This window comes from Mesoplodon densirostris, chromosome 4 (assembly GCF_025265405.1).
Source record: "Mesoplodon densirostris isolate mMesDen1 chromosome 4, mMesDen1 primary haplotype, whole genome shotgun sequence".
Taxonomy (NCBI): Eukaryota; Metazoa; Chordata; class Mammalia; order Artiodactyla; family Ziphiidae; genus Mesoplodon; species Mesoplodon densirostris.
Window position 1 is genome coordinate 149,372,149 of NC_082664.1, and position 13,116 is coordinate 149,385,264.

The window sequence follows — 13,116 nt, forward strand, 5'->3', positions numbered from 1 at the left end:
TTTATCTTTTCTGAGTACTCAGCATTCTTAAAAATTTGAAAAGTGCAGATTGAACATTTTTATATTTTCTGTATTTTAAAAAATATTATTAAAAATTAAAATGTGAACTATGATTATTATTGTTGATCAGTAGCCATTGATGTGTGAAAGGGGAAGAGTCCTTGTTTTATTTTTCATCTCAAGGAAGCTTTAGAGAGAAAGGTTTTCTTGCTGCAGGGAATGGTTTCCTGTAACTCTTCTAAATAGTCTGTAAAAAGAGTTTTTGAAAAGCCTGTAGGACATAATTTCTAACTTAGTTGTAGGAATTTTAATACTTCTTGGCTGAAATGGTTATATTGTCTCAAATGCGTATTTTAAAATCTCAGTATATATTCTACAATGGTATGCTTGGTCTTTAAGCTAAAATTTAAAATACCATTATCTAAATAGTAATATATGTACTTACGTTTTAAAAAATAGCCAGTAGAAGTCAGTTTCCAGGGATTACAAACAGGGCAGCCATGCACCACAATTCCAGAGGACTTTTCGTTTGAATCCTGGACTTGTTTGTGATACCTCCTGGACTTGTCGAGTGGGTGTGGCCTCAGGTGCAAACCCTAATGCCAGATCATGGGAATGAGAGACATAGGAAAGTGTAAGAAAACAGTGCCAGGCCAGTGAAAGATGTCTGACAACAGACCTCCAAGTCAGGAGCACCACAGGCAGAGGAGTCTGTAGCCACCTGGAGAACACTTGCCCTGTCCAAATAGCAGCTGCTTGTTGCCTGAGAATGTGGACCTAGGATAGCCAGCCTTTATGATTTTCCAAGAGAAGCCAGAAATCATATATTTATGTGCAATCTCCTTATTTTTAAAATATTGTCAGCTAATCCGCACTGTACAAAGAAAGCAAGGAGCAGGCCAAGCAAAACACCATCTGCAAGCTGATCCCCATGCCAGTGGCCAGGAAGCCACCTCTGATTAAGGCTGTCATTTGTCTTCCCTTTTTCCTTAGTTCAGAGTGGCAAAGGCAACCCACAAGCACTGGACCTGGCTGTAGTTGAGGAGTCACCTCCCAGGAAACTTTGTTAAGTAAATGGGCCGTGGCTTCTGAGAAATCTGCAAAAGTCATCTCCGTACACAAGGGAAAGCTTTGTAAGGGGGGTGGGCACAAACTTTACTAGTTAAACCCATCTCATATAACCTTTGTAAGTGGTGGAGGATTGGTATTAAGGTAAAAACAAATTACACATGCTTATTTTTATAGATTGTAATGATTAAGCTTGAGTTCCATTGACAAGTCATTTTCATAAATCACATCTCCTATGGATAAATACAGAGTTCTTATTTCTAGAAAGGTAGTTCATAGAGTTTTACTAGACTTTACTTACTAGTTTATTACTTAACTGTCTTAGCTTGAGCTGCTATAATGAATACTAGACTGAGGGGCTTAAAACAATAAACATTTATTTCTCACAGTTTTGAAGTCTGGGAAGTTCAAGATCAAGGTGCCGGCAGATTCGGTGTCCGGTGAGGGCCCTCTTCCTGGTTTGCAGATGGCGGTCTTCTCGTTGTGTCTGTACACAGGGTGGCACTAACCCCATTCATGAGGGCTCCACCCTCATGACCTTGTCACCTCCCAAAGTCCCCACCTCCAAATACCACCACTTTGGGGATTAGGACTTCAACATCTGAATATTGAGGGGACACAAGCATTCAGTCCATAGCATTAACCATAGATTAATACTTAAAATTTTCAGGTAAGGAAGTCAGGGCCCAGAGGTGACCTAACCCAGAGCTAGAACCCAAGGGATCTGAAGTTTCTGTCCCATATGTTATTCCCAAATGGACAAAAATAGTATTTACAGATGTTGAACAAAATGGGTTTTGTGCTATTTATCAGAGTTATATACCAATTCTTTGTCTGGGTCAGCTCAAAGAAAAGTGTTAGCTTCAAAAAAATTTTTGCTACAAGAGCTTGAGATTGTAGATCGGAAAAAAAAAAAATGACACCTTTTGAAGGGAACTTGAACCAGATATGCTCGTTCTAATTCAAGAGAGATGGCGTCTAATATGTTCGGTGTGGTGCCTGGCCCAGAGTGCACACTCGGTGTTTGAGAATGAGTGTGAACCAGAAATAGACTCGAAAGTTCCAAGTTAGTGTTTTTGCCCCAACACGTTAAGAGATGAACTCTCTAGTTAGATGGTACAGGTATAGTAAGTCTCAGGGTGACTGCCGATTCCACCTGTTCTCAGGTACCTTCCTCTCTGTTCCTTAACTGCCCCTGGGTAGCAGAAGTCATGGAAATACCTCTGCGTTCCAGACTTGAGACCAGGAAGTGAGCAGAAAACAAGCTCACCCAGCCAAGATAGGTGTCACCTGCCCTACTGTTAAGTGGGCTTTCGAGTCAGAGGAAGGGTGAAATCCCAGCTCTCACCTCTGGGTCAAAATTCTGTCATCAAAAGAACAGGAAGTATCACCCCAACTGCATAGGGTTATTCTAAGGATTAAATTAGATCACATAAATAAGAGGTGCTGGGCACGCGCGGTACTTGCTACAGAGCAAGAGCCCACGACACAGCAGCTGTTAATGTTACATAATTGGTTATCTGATTTCCCAGCCTACAGCAGACTGGAAGCAGCAGATTAGAAAGGCCTGGGGGACTGCTTTCGGAAGGCCCACTGTCGGCAGGAAAAAGTGACAGGTCGCAGCCTGACTACAAGGGAGGCAAGAGAAAAACTATAAAAAGCAGGAACAAAAACTCAAAAGGCACAGCCGTCTGGGGCATTTACTAAAAGACAAAGAGCCCTCCTCAGGTCAGTAGCTTCCGTAGACTCCATACCTTGTACCCTGATAGGCACTCATGCGGACAGCAGTTGTGTGTATTTTCCTTCTCTCTCCAGCCCCTTCCCCACCCCAACCCAAAAAATAGGAGTGGGGGTTGTAGCTTGCCTTTCAGTTGGGATGCTCTGACTAAATGCTTCCAGGTAATGAAATCCACAAAGTCAGGGCCAGCAGAGAAGAAGAGAGTACAGTGGGCTCCTTTGGTGATCTGGAAATTAGCCAAGTTCAAGTACAGCAAAAGAGCTGTGATTTTTAGTGCTACGGAGAGAAGGATGTCCCCTGCCCCACGGACCACTCCTACCTCCACCTTTATCTCCTTCAAAGTCAGGATGAGAAACAGCCTTGGAGAACAGGCTCCCAGGTCCTGGCACATGGCAGAGAGAGAGAGGGAGGGAGCACAGGAGATGGCCGGGCTGCAGAAACGCCAGCCTTAGCTGATGCCACCTCCACTCTAGTGTCTCGTCCACCACCTGGAGTAGACACCTGTTTTTGTTTGGTTATTATTATTATTTTGATTGAAGCCTGAGTTGCTCACTTTGAAGCAGCACAGAGAATAAGTACCTGAAGGACATCCCTCAAGTGATTGGCAGGGTGAGCTGGGCTGTGGGCAGGCCTTCCAGGATCAGAGAAGGATTTAGGTGGAGGATGCTGCTAAAGAGCATTCCTCACACATCCCCCAAAAATGTTGTCTTTATTTATAGATTATATGGATCTAATACTGAACTGTATTGTTATATACATCAAAAAGACACACACAGACACACACAAAATTAAACAAGATGAAGAACTTAGTCACACTCCACACAGACATAACGTTGAGTGAAACAAATGAGACACCAGAGTGCATACTGTATGATTCCATTAACATAAAACTCAAAAAACAGACATAACTAATGTATAGCATTAGGAGTCAGGCTAGTGATTACCTTTGGGGGAGTACTGATTGGAGGAAAGAACATGACTGAGCTCTAAGATGCTACTAAAATTTTATTTCTTGATCTTGATGCTAGCTGCGCAGATGTTTCAGTTTGTGAAAATTCATTAAACTATACACTTATGATATGCGCACTTATCTGTATATATTATACCTCATTAAAAAAGATTTTAAATAATATTTTTCTCAAAAAAAAAAAAATAAAGAGCATCCCAAGGCACGGGAACTCCCGGAGCCTGCCCAGCTGAGGACCCACAGGCTCTTTCCAACCTAGGTGATGGACCATCCCCTTGGCTGGGGTTGGCTCAGAAACTGAGTGGGCATAAACTCACCAGCCAACAATTTTCAGAGTGGATGCATGAAGTGGCGATCAAGAACACAGACTCTGGACCTAGATGGAGGTCAGATATCAGCCCTGCTGCTTAATTGCTTTGAACCTAGGTTTCTCCATCCATCAAATTGGGGGAAATAATGGTACCTCATCAAAGGGTTTCTCTGAGAATTAAATCTGCTAACAGGCACTTAGAATATTGTCCTGGCACATGGTGTTCACTGAAAAACGGAGGGTTAGTATTCATCCCTATAGCTGACTGGGACTGCAGAATTAATTCACTGTGGGGCTATCGCTACCAGAATAAAGTGTGCCCAGCAATTCTGTACACGTGAGTAGCCCTTGGCAGCAGGGACTTTGGGAAACAAAAGGCGGGGTTGGGGGAAGGGCATCCAAAGAATTTTCCTGCTGTTAAAACAAGAGGGGGCCCAATATTGTTAGAAGCCAGTCCACATTATTGCCAAGAGGGAATTGAAATTTCTTTTAGGGTTTCCTGACCTATTATGTGTTGCCGATGTAGTACTGACTGACCGGCCACCTTACAGTTCTTGTGGTAAGGTCTCTCTTTTTTTTTCTTCCCCCAAATGGGGTGGAACAGAGCTTGAATAATAAATATTTAACAGAGACACTCCCTTTTCGCTGTTAAAATAATCTTTGTTTTAGTGCCTTAACAAGGAAGACTGGGTTGGGGTTTCGGCTGCCAGGAGCTCACGTGCACAAATTCTCAGCAGTTTCAGGTGCCAACTACCAAGCACGAGAAAGCATAGAGATGGAGGTGGTGGAGCAAGACCCAAGGGGAAGGGGGAGTGGGTGTTCAACAAAGATGGGGTGCTGGGTAGGACCCCTCCTTTATTACGGGAAGATCTGGGCAGAGGTGCGGCTTCTGATCCAGGGAAGCTGGGCACTCAGGCACCTCGCCCACGTTTGTGCCTAGTCCAGTTTGAAAAGGTCCCACTGAGGACATGTCACCTTTTCTGCCTGCACTTTTGGGTTCCATCCGTGGTGACACTGACTTGTCTTTTGTGGAGAGGGAAAATTCACACACCATCACGCAAATGGGCACAAACTTTCTTTCTTTTTAACTGAACTTGCTTATGAGCCTCCGTTTAGACTGATGGCGGAAACAACTTAATCTTTTTTCCATTTCTACTGTTGGCCAAAAAAAAAAAAAAAAAAAAATTAATCTTTTTTCCATTTCTTCTAATGGTGGAAAAAAATGTAATCTTGCCATTTCAAGGTAATGCAGTCTCTTCCAATAGAAAGTGCAGACTATCCATTTATTGCTTTGTCAATTCAGGATTTAAATCTAGTCATTCGGTTGAAATTTCCTGCAAGGACTATTGGTTTTCCTCCAAGGTTCTCTCCTACCTCCTTCTGTACCCCGAGGTGTTGCCTGGGTGCAGGGGGAGTTTAGGCAACATCACAGTGGCAGGTGGGGAAGCGTGTCGGGGTCTTAACTGCTTCCACAGCTGAGATAACTTGTCACTCCAGGTCCAGGCCTGGGTCCGGGGCCTGAGTCTCTGCCTCTGGGTTGCTGGATCTCTGCATTCGGAGCCTGTGTACCCACCCCCAGGCCATCTCTGGTCCAGCTGCCCCTGCAGCACTTCCTCACTTCCTGCCGGGACTTGACACATGTTCACAGTTCGTGGGGAGCCAAGGGTGGCCCCCTCAGACGCCCTCTCTCTTTAATTATACCACCCACCATTTCCACTGTGCTCAGTGCCCCCAAGTCTAGAGCACTTTGGGGGCCTGCCTTCCCCCACGGTTCCAGTGGGAAGTGGGGCTAAGACCCCCCCACCCAGGGTGGAATCCAGGGAGCAGTTCAGCCTTCTTCCCTGCCCTCTTCTCTCACCAGGCCTCCTCCCTGACTCCAGAAAGAGCTCCTATCTCTTCTCTGGGTGGCAGGAAACAGCCCTTCCCTCCCCACAGCTTGTAATACAAACCTCTATGCTCTGGAGTTCTTCAAGCTCTGCTTCCTTGGAAGCAGAAGTCTCCCCGCCCCCGCGCTTCTCAAATCTCATAAAAGCCTACCTGGCTCTGGCATGAAAGCCTGAAAGCCTTGGCGTTCAGACCATTTCACAACTGAAATGGCATTATTTTGGAATTTACCAGCTAAACATTGATTGCTCGTGTGCAGGTTCCACCTTCTCCCTAGAGTAAGGGCAGCCACAGCCACTTGGGTTGAGGGCCCCAGATGGCAAAAACGACCCAGCGTGACAAATGCATTGGACGATATTGCAGAATATTGTCCTGCTGACGGTGTAGTTCAGGATAGCCAGACCAAGCTCTGGTGGGTGTGGATCTGCCTGGTGCCCACACTGTTGAGAACTGTGTTCAGTGGGTGGAGGGGACGCAGCGCAGAGATGGGGGAGAGCCCGGTGCTCGTGTCTTATTACCTGAGTCAGGGAACTCTTGCCCAGGGGCTTTCCACTCAGGGGTCTCAGGAGAGATGCCATGTTTTGGGTTCATTTGCTGATGGAGTGTGATGTGAGTGCTTGGTCACTTCCCAGCTCTTAGGAAATCAAATTGCAGTGTGGCAATGGTCCCTCGCCTGGAATAAATGAAGTGAGAAGTGAGTGATGTGTCTTACCCCTGATCTGTTCAGTGCATGCGTGCAGGGGTTGCACATGTATGCACACATAGGTGGCGGTTGGGATAAGTGCATGCCTGCCATTTAGTATTTATTTTAGTCATTGTAGGTAGCTTACAAAGTAAATGGGAGGGGAAAATACACACACACACACACACACACACACAATTAGCCCTGTAGTCAGTGTGATAGCCTGTGAAATTTCTTGGCAACCCTTAGCAGTGGCATAGATCACATAGGAGGTGACATCAGGAGGGTAGGTCATGGGCTGGGGTCTGGAGCCCTGGTGTCTCTTCCTGCCTTTGCCATTAGCTCTGGGGCCAGGCTGCTGTGACCTCTTCTTCAAAAAGAGGAGGGTTCACTGAAGACCACCAAAGACCCTTCTAGCATTGACATTTTGTGTTCAAGGAAATGCTTCCCAAGACCACCATGTACTTTGGCACCTGACTCCATCTCTGTTAAAAACTGACAGTGGGAGAAATGATAAAAGAATACTAATCATTTTAATAGACCACATGGAAACAGTTATTCATTAATAAAATTGACTTTGACTCAGAGGCTTGAATTGCTGCAGGGTTTCAGTGCCCAGCTCCCAGCCCCCCTGCCCACCCAGAAAGGAGCTGTATTTCCAAAGGAAAATGGAAAGTTCTGCTTGGAAACGCACAATTCCCCAATGTTTTGAAATCATTGAAGGTTATTCTGTTCATATTCAAGATCATGAACTGGGCCCCCTATTTAAATCCTTCTACTTCCCAATTACCATCATTATGACAAGAGGAATATACAGACTTGGGGTGGGATGGGGGCGTCTGTCATGGAAGGAGCCATCTACATGCCAGAAACATCAGGTAGATTCTAGAGATAATAGTGCAGGGGGCCCAGATTTTAAAATGCTGAGCTACCTGGAAGCACCACTGGGGAAGGAGCTTCCCACCTGCAGAGGAAGAAGAACCTCCCCCGACCCGGCCGACCCACCACCACGCTCTTCCCTTTCCCCACGAGCTCCTTAACACTCCTGGGCTCTGGTCAAAGGAAGTGGAGGGAAAGAGGGCCGTGAGTCTGGTGGTTCGCAACTTCCTTTGGAAATTGGAAACACCTGAGAAATGTTTTTTTAACTTTCCCCCTTGTCTGGGTCCCATTGCCAGAGCTACTGATTTAATTGGTCTGGGGTCAGCCTGGGCAGTGGGCGTTTTAATGTGCCGCCAGGTTGAGAACCACTGCAGCAGGAAGGCAGTAGGTGGGAAACGCTCCTTATGCCAGCGGGGGGTTGGCTCTCACTCCCACGTGGGGTGGACAGTGTCCGCAGAAGCTTAGCAGTGGGGTGGCACCGAGGGAGGACTGCCCCCAGAGAAAGGGGTGCTGCACGGTGATTTTGCTGCCACCTCCCGGCCCTTCCCCAGGACAAAGGGGCTTCTCATTTGACCAACCCAAATCTATCTTCTCTCTTTACTTGGATGGAAAAGACTTGGTGAGGAAGGAACACAATCTCTAGCAGAACTTGTTTCAACTCTCAGTTGATGTCTGGACAGGGAGAGAAATAAGAATGTTTCATAATAATAGAAAAAGGAAATAGAAATGGAAAACATAGGATGGCAGAGGTCACACGTGTGCAGATATTTCAATCATGGGAAAGGATTAAGCCCTCCTCTTAAAGGCCAAAACCCGTGAAACTGGCCTGGTCTGGCTCTGGGGTGCTGCCTTCCCCGCTTTGCAGACCTCACTCTGCTCGGGTGATGTAAAGAGGAACAAGTGTCTGCTATTGTGGTGTGCAGGCTTCCCTGGTCTCCTCCTGGATGGCCTGTTCCGTCCACTGGTGGTGGCCTCTGTCCATGTGGTGGCCTCATGTGGATGCAGTGTGTGGTTTTCCTGGGGTGGGGTTCAGCTTCCTTCTACCTCCATCTTGACTGGGACAATCAGGTCTCCCTCTGAACTCACCGGTGGTCCTTGCTCTCCACCCCCTCTGCTAGGGGCATCACCTCACTTGGCCAGGGCAGCCCCTCAGCTCCTGCCCATGCTCTCACCTTTGGCTCCTCTGCATGGAACCATGGGAACCACTGGGGCCACATGTCCCCTTTAGGATCTGTAGGGAACTGGACTGGGGTGACCATATGTCCTTCCCAGACACACTAAGCCACTATCATAAGCTATCCTAGAAAGCCTTCTGTCTTCAGAAATCCATAGGCCTAGATAATTAGGGGCATTTTAAAATCAAGTCTTCAAGTTTGAATATTTTAGAGAATAGAGAAAAGAGTTTAATTTATTTTATAAATGCACTGATACCAAAACATGACCAGAATATAAAAAGGAAGTAATTTCATTTTAAAATACAGAGGTAAAAATCTAAAATAGTAACAAACCCAGTCTAGACGTAGGATAAATGTACAACACATAAACAAGTGTGGCTTCCTCAAGGCATGCAATGATCATTCATTTAAAAATAATCTTGTAACATTAATCTTATTATTACTCAAAAAATATGATCCAGTTAAAGTCAAGATGAGGGTAACTCAATACATTGATACTAAAATTTACCTAGTTGAATGATTTTGTGGGAATAGGAAATTTTTAAATACAGGCATACCTTGTTTTATTGCACTTTGCAGATATTGCATTCTTTACAAATTGAAGGTTTGTGGCAACCCTGTATCGAGCAAGTCTATGGACACCATTTTTCCAACAGTGTCTGCTCACTTTGTGTTTCTGGGTTACATTTGGGTAATTCTCACAATAATTCAAACTTTTTCGTTATTATTGTATTTGTTGTGGTGATGTGTGATGTGTGATCTTTGATGTTATTATTGTAATTGTTTTGGGGGGGGGACACAAATTGTGCCCATGTAAGGTGATGAACTTGAAAAACGTCTGTGTTCTGACTGCTCCACCAACCTGCCACTCCTCCATCTCTCTCTCTCTCCTCACCCTCCCTATTCCCCAAGACACAACAATATTGAAGTTAGGCCAATTAATAACCCTACAATCGCCTCTGAGTGTTCAAGTGAAAGGAAGGGTCGCACGTCTTATTTTAAATCAAAAGCTAGAATTGTTTAAGCTTAGTGAGGAAGGCATGTCGAAAGCCAGGATAGGTGAAAATCTAGGCCTCTTGCACCAAACAGGAGCCAAGATGTGAATGCAAAGGAAAAGTTCTTGAAGGAAATTAAAAGTGCTACTCCAGTGAACACACAAATGATAAGAAAGTGAAACAGCTTTATTGCTGATATGGAGAAAGTTTCAGTGATCTGGAGAGAAGATCAAACCAGCCACAACATTCCCTTAAGCCAAAGCCTAATCCAGAGCAAGGTCCTAACTCTTTTCAATTCTGTGAAGGCTGAGGTGAGAAAGCTGCAGAAGAAACGTCTGAAGCTAGCAGAAGTTGTTCATGTGGTTTAAGGAAAGAAGCTGCCTCCGTGATGTAAAAGTGCAAGGGGAAGCAGCAAGTGCTGATGTAGAAGCTGCAGCAGGTTATCCAGAAGATCAAGCTAAGATCATTAATGAAGGTGGTTACAGTAAACAACAGATCTTCAATGTAGATGAAATGGCCTTCTATTGGAAGGTGCCATCTAGGACTTTCATAGCTGGAGAGGAGAAGTCAATGCCTGGCTTCAAAGGACAGGTTGACTCTACTGGTAAGGGCTAATGCTGCTGGTGACTTTCAGTTGAAGCCAGAGCTCACTTACCATTCTGAAAATCTTAAATCCCTTCAGAATTATACTAAATCTACTCTGCCTGTGCTCTAGAAATGGAACAGCAAAGCCTGGATGACAGCACATCTGTTTACAACATGGTTGACTGAATATTTTAAGCCCACTGTTGAGACCTACTGCTCAGAATAAATGATTCCTTTCAAAATATTACTGTTCATTGACAATGCACCCAGTCACCCAAGAGCTCTAATGGGGATGTACAATGAGATCAGTGTTGTTTTCATGCCTGCTAACACAACATCCATTCTGCAGCTCATGGATCAAGGAGTAATTTCAACTTTCAAGTCTTATTATTTAAGAACACATTTTGTAAGACTATGGCTGCCACAGATAGTGATTCCTCTGATGGATCTGGGCAAAGTAAATTGAAAACCTTCTGAGAGGGATTCTCAGAATGACATCATTCTAGATGCCATTAAGAACATTCATGATTCATGGGAAGAGGTCAAAATATCAACATTATCAGAAGAAGTTGATTCCAGCTCTCACGAATGACTTTGAGGGGTTCAAGACTTCAGAGGAGGAAGTAATTGCAGATGTGGTGGAAATAGCAAGAGAACTAGAATTAGAAGTGGAGCCTGAAGATGTGACTGAATTACTGCAATCTCATGATAAAACTTTAACAGATGAGGAGTTGCTTCTTATGGATGAGCAAAGAAAGTGGTTTCTGGTTTCTTGAGATGGAATCTACTCCTGATGAAGATGCTGTGAAGGCTGTTGAAATGACAATAAAAGATTTAGAATATTATAAAACTTAGTTGATAAAGCAGCAGCAGAGTTTGAGAGGATTGACTCCAATTTTGACAGAAGTTCTACTGTGGGTAATATGCTATCCAATAGCATTGCCTGCTACAGAGAAAACATTTGTGAAAGGAAGAGTCAACTGATGCAGCAAACTTCACTGTTGTCTTATTTTAAGAAGTTGTCACAGCCTCCCAGCCTTCAGCAGCCACCACCCTGACCAGTCAGCAGCCACCAACATCGAGGCAAGACCCTCCACCAGCAAAAAGATTAGGACTCACTGAAGGCTCAGATGATGGTTAGCATTTTTTAGCAATAAAGTATTTTTAAATTAAGGTATACACATTGTTTTTTTAGACAAAATGCTACTGCACACTTAACACACTACAGTTTAGTATAAACATAACTTTTATATGCACTGGGAAACCAAAAAATTTGGGTGACTTGCTTTATTGAGATGTTTGCTTTATTGCGGTGGTCTGGAACGAAACCTGCAGTATCTCCAACATATGCCTGTAGAAGAGTAATAATGAGGAACGTGCTTTACTAATTACTAACCTTTACTTCAAAGCTACAATATTTAAAATAGTGTGCACAGTACAGTTACTGAAACAGATCAGTGGAGCAAAGTAGAAGATCCTAAAATAGATCCAAGTGCACATGATAATTAAATGTATGATATTGATAAAGATAAAAGTAGTATTTGAAATCAGTGGAGAAGAATGGGTTATTTAATAAATCGTGTTGTGATAACTGCTTAAACATTATTAAAAGCAAATAATACTTTTATTTGCAAAAATCCAAACGGGTTGAAAGAAAACGTTTTCAACATTAAAAATTAATTAAAAAAATTACTCGGATAAATTTAGTTGAATATTCATATATAATTGTAGAAGGGAAACCATGAATGAAAAGTTTCATCAGTTTGACTGCTTATGTTGTGTAAAATTTCTGCAGGTATGCCAAAATAAAACAGAAACCCCCATCCCTGCCCCATCCCCAGTACACACTCCAAAAACAAAATAAAAGAAAAAAAAAGAAACAGATAATAAGCTGGGAATACTGCTTGTATCAAACATGACAGATATAAGGTTAATATTTATAGTATAAATGTGTATAATATATTAGGGGCTCCTAGTACTTTTAAGACAAAAAAATCATAGAAAAAATACATTGATAGTAAATTTTGAAAGTCTTGGAAAAACTTATGTGTATGAACAGCCAATTTCCTTCTAGACGTTTACCATCAGGAATTAAATGTACATATTTGTAAATACACATACATTAGGATATTTTTCAAAGAGTTATCAATGAAAGCCAAGAGAAAACAAACAGGAAAATGAAAAGGAAGGGATGGAGAATGGAAGAGGGAGAAAGAAAGAGGAAGGAAGAAAGAAAGAAAGGAAAGAAGGAAGGAGGGAAGGATGGGAGGAAAGGGAAGAAAGGAAGACCTTTAAATATCCTATAATAGGAGATCGGTTAAAGAAATTATGTTATACTGATAACAGTTGACAACTGGTCAGTAATTAAATGTAACCTGGAAAGAGGTTCACAGTAATACATAGAGGAATTCTTTTATGAAAAGAGCTATATGTAAATACATACACAAACATATTCATAAAGATATCTGGAAGCTTCTATGCCATAATGTTAATTTAACATTGGTTACCTCTTCATTAGTGGTTTACAGCTAACTTTTCTCAATTTTGCATCTTTTCTCTCTTTTTACCATGTTTAGTTTTAGTTTTGAAATTAAAAAGCAATTATTTAAAAAATGTTATTCTGAGAACTTCTGGCTTAGTACAACAATCCCAAGACTGCAGGCTGGTCTGTAGAGATTCTCCTCATCCCTCTCCAGTCTCACGCCCTGCCATGTTCCAGCTCCTGGTCACCAGCTCTAGGAAAATGTCCCTGACCACTCAGGCCTTTCCTGTTTCCTTCTTCTCTGAGCTATAGGTGATACAGTACCTCATCTTTGTTTTTTAAATGTTTCCC

At 43.2% G+C, this 13,116-nt stretch overlaps 1 protein-coding gene across 1 annotated transcript in view; it reads left to right on the forward strand.

Annotated features, from left to right (window-relative positions):
• SH3GL3 (SH3 domain containing GRB2 like 3, endophilin A3) overlaps window positions 1–13,116 on the forward strand; it is a 64,568-nt gene that overhangs the window by 50,871 nt on the left and 581 nt on the right. The gene's annotated exons all lie outside the window — the stretch shown is intronic.